Consider the following 3,575-nt stretch of genomic DNA (forward strand, 5'->3'; position numbering starts at 1 on the left):
TTTCCACTGATTTTTTTTTTTTTTTTTTATTATAGTGGAAGGAAGGAAGGGAGAGGAAGAAAGAGAGAGGGGGAAAAGGCAGAGAGAGAGAAACAATGATGTGAGAGAAACACATCAATTGCCTCCTCCAGGCACCCCGACTGGGTCCAGGGATCAAACCTGCAACCCAGGTACATGCCTTGACCAGGAATTGAACCCATGGCCCTTCGGTACATGGACCAACTCTCTAACCATTTAGACACACCATCCAGGGCTGTTTTGAAGGGAGGCTTTTGGTGGAGACCCAGACCATGACTAAACTGTATGGCTTGGAAAGAGGAACAGTCTCCCCCACCTGGAGCACACATCCACACCCTGCCCACAACCTGCTGTGCCACTTGGCCTGCCCTGTCCTGCTGGGTTTGGCAGCATAGGGGAGCCGGACTTTTTGTTCCATCCTGCTTGGCTCAGAGCCTGAGCAGAGCTGGGACTTTCAGCCCCACCCTGCTGAGACCAGCCATGCAGAGAGATCAGAGTGCCAGGCAGGGCTGACCTTGGGCCCATCCTACTTGGTTTGGTGGTGCAGGGGTTGGGGTGGGGAGTAGGGAGCCGCACAGAGCTGGGATTTCTGGACTCTGTCTCCCAGGGAGGCTTCTGTCTTGGATTCAGAGGGGCGAGTACTGGACTATGTGGCTGCATTGCAGGGAGGCAAATCCAGGCTTCCCTATGAGGTAAGCCTGCACTACCCCTGGAAGGAGAAGTGCCTGCTCCCCTCCTACAAATTGCGGGTATCACCTCCAATGGGAAACTGTTTGGATCAGCCCTGGATACCCCTGCAGGGTGCAGTTCCATGGGGGAAGGGAGAGTGGCTCAGAATGAGGACATTCAAAGTCTGAGACCTTCACCAGCTATTGCCTGGGACCAGGACAAAGTGCTTAGCCTTCTTCTGCCAGTTGGGCCAGCATCATCCTCAATGGGAAACACTTTTGATCTATCCCCCTGAACTCAGAGTGGCTGAGTTTGCTTCTGCAAAAGGGATAGATGGCTTTACCTTACCTGAACCTGCAGTGAGCCTTTCTAGGCGGAACTAGAGCTGGAGACTCTGGCAGAGACTGAAGGGTTTTGCTTTAAACTGAGGGCTACTTTCCCCTCATTCAGTGCCTGACTGCTGACCTCCAAGTAGGGGACCCACTAGCCCCATCTGGGCTAGCCTGGGCTCATCCTATAGTCTCTTTGGAAGGCTCTGGAGGAAGACCAGGTAACCAACCTCAGGGGGAGGTGGAGTTGCTGACAGGTGGAGGCAGAGCTCAGGGAGCCTTGGTCCTTTTGCAGATCTGCTCCCAGCTCTAAGCTGGAAGAAGCTGACCCTTTTACACAGACTGGCCCCTCCCACACATATTCAGGTCCAGTACATGCAGACACAAACAGTGAACAGCATGGTAGCTACAGACAGGTAGCCCAAGACTGGTTACATACAGTGCCTGACAGTGATCTGTACCTGACCCTACCCAAGTGGACCTAGGACAAACGCAACCAGTGGTGGGCTTTAGACGACACCAGAGCTTGACACAACTAGGCACATAAGTGACACAACCAAAGGGGGATTCCAGCAAGCACCAGACCCTGCTGAGAACAACCCAGCCGCAGAGGGTAGCCCCTGAACAGCATCTCATACGTGGAGATTGAAGTTTACTCTTATAATCATCCAGCCTGAAGAATTAACTCCACCCACAAAGGGGCCAACAGCATTCAGCCTCAACTACAACATGGAGTGCATATAATCCACAAGAAGCATTCCTGGGAAATAGAGCTCAGGTGATCAGAGAGATTGTGCCACTGAGCTCAACGAGACACCTAAAGACTGCACCTGCACAGCAGCTTGAACACCATGGTTGGAGTTGAGCGTCACAGCCAGCTTGAGGGTAAATACCAACCAAGAATGGGCCAACAGCAATCAAGACCTAATTACAACAGGAGGGCCCACATAACCCACACAAGGGATATTCCTAGGACCCAGCTCAGAATATCAAGGAGGCTGCTCCACTGATTCCCACAGGACATTTACTACATAAGACCACCCACAAAGATTGGAAGTCATAGCAGTTCTATCTAATGTATACAAACAAAAACAAAGAGGCAGCCAAAATGGGGAACAAAGAAAAAGACCTAAAATAAAGAATAGGAGGAATCTCCAGAAAAAGAGCTAAATGAAATGGAAACAAGAAATTTGTAAGATATAGAATTCAAAGTAATGGTGATAAAATACTCAAGGAACTTAGTGAGAACTAAAGTACATAGAAACCATAAAAAAGAACCAGTCGGAAATGAACAATACCATATCTGACATCAAGAATACAATGGAAGGGGTAGCAAGCTCTGAGGTTTTTAGTGCCACTGTCATGGTTCGTCCCCTAAACTGCATCATTGCTGTGTCCCAGAACATGGGCATCAGCAAGAATGGAGACCTGCCTTGACCCTCACTCAGAAATGAATTCAAGTATTTCCAAAGAATGATCACAACCTCTTTAGCAGAAGGTAAACAGAATTTGGGTAGGGAGACCTGGTTCTCCATTCCCGAGAAGTATTGGCCTTTAAATGACAGGATTAATTTAGTTCTCAGTAGAGAACTCAAGGAACCTCCAAACGGAGCTCATTTTCTTGCCAAAAGTCTGGATGATGCCTTAAAACTTATTGAGGAACCAGAATTAATTAATAAAGTGGACATGGTTTGGATAATGGGAGGCAATTTTGTTTATAAAGAAGCCATGAACAAGCTTGGCCATCATAGATTGTTTGTGACAAGGATCATGCAGGACACATTCTTTCCAGAAATTGATTTGGAGAAATATAAACTCCCAGAGTACCCAGGTGTTCTTTCTGATGTCTAGGAAGAAAAAGGCATTAAGTACAAATATGAAGTATATGAAAAGAATGAGTAATGTGAAGGTGTTTTCTGATTCATTTCAAGTTGTTCCCCATCCCCTCCAAACAATTATGTATTTAACATTAGAGAAAGATATTTCTGTTAATTATATCTATGAATAATTATTTATTTAAAAAAAGAGAATACAATGGAAGGAATAAAGAGGTTGGATGAAGCAGAAAATTGAATCAGCAATTTGGAAGACAAGGTAGAAAAAAACATCCAATCAGCAGAAAAAAATTAGAAAGAATGAGGATAGTTTAAGGGACCTTTGGGACAGCATGAAACCTAACAACATTTGCATTACAGAGGTGATGGAAGGAGAAGAAAATGAGCAAGACATAGAGAAAATGTTTGAAGATATCATGATAGAGAACTTCCTAACCTGGTGATAGAAAATGTCACACACAAGTTCAAGAAGCACAGAGAGTCCCAATCAAGATGAACCCAAACAGGCCCATATCAAGACACATCATAATTAAAATGGCAAAGGTTAAAGATAAAGAGAGAATCTTAAAGGTAGCAAGAGAGTTCCCGTAGAGCTGTCAGCGAATTTCTCAAGAAAAACACTTCAGGCCAGAAGGGATTGGTATGAAGTATTCAAAGTAATGAAAAGCAAGTACCTGTAAACAAGACTACTCTATCCAGCAAAGCTATCATTTAAAATTGAAGG

General features: G+C 45.5%; 1 pseudogene; it reads left to right on the top strand.

Moving 5' to 3' along the window:
- Positions 1-2,351: 2,351 nt before the first annotated feature.
- LOC129149030 (dihydrofolate reductase-like) lies at positions 2,352-2,996 on the top strand (annotated as a pseudogene).
- The last annotated feature ends 579 nt before the right edge of the window (positions 2,997-3,575 follow it).

The sequence above is a fragment of the Eptesicus fuscus genome, chromosome 5 (genome assembly GCF_027574615.1).
Source record: "Eptesicus fuscus isolate TK198812 chromosome 5, DD_ASM_mEF_20220401, whole genome shotgun sequence".
In the NCBI taxonomy this organism is placed as follows: Eukaryota; Metazoa; Chordata; class Mammalia; order Chiroptera; family Vespertilionidae; genus Eptesicus; species Eptesicus fuscus.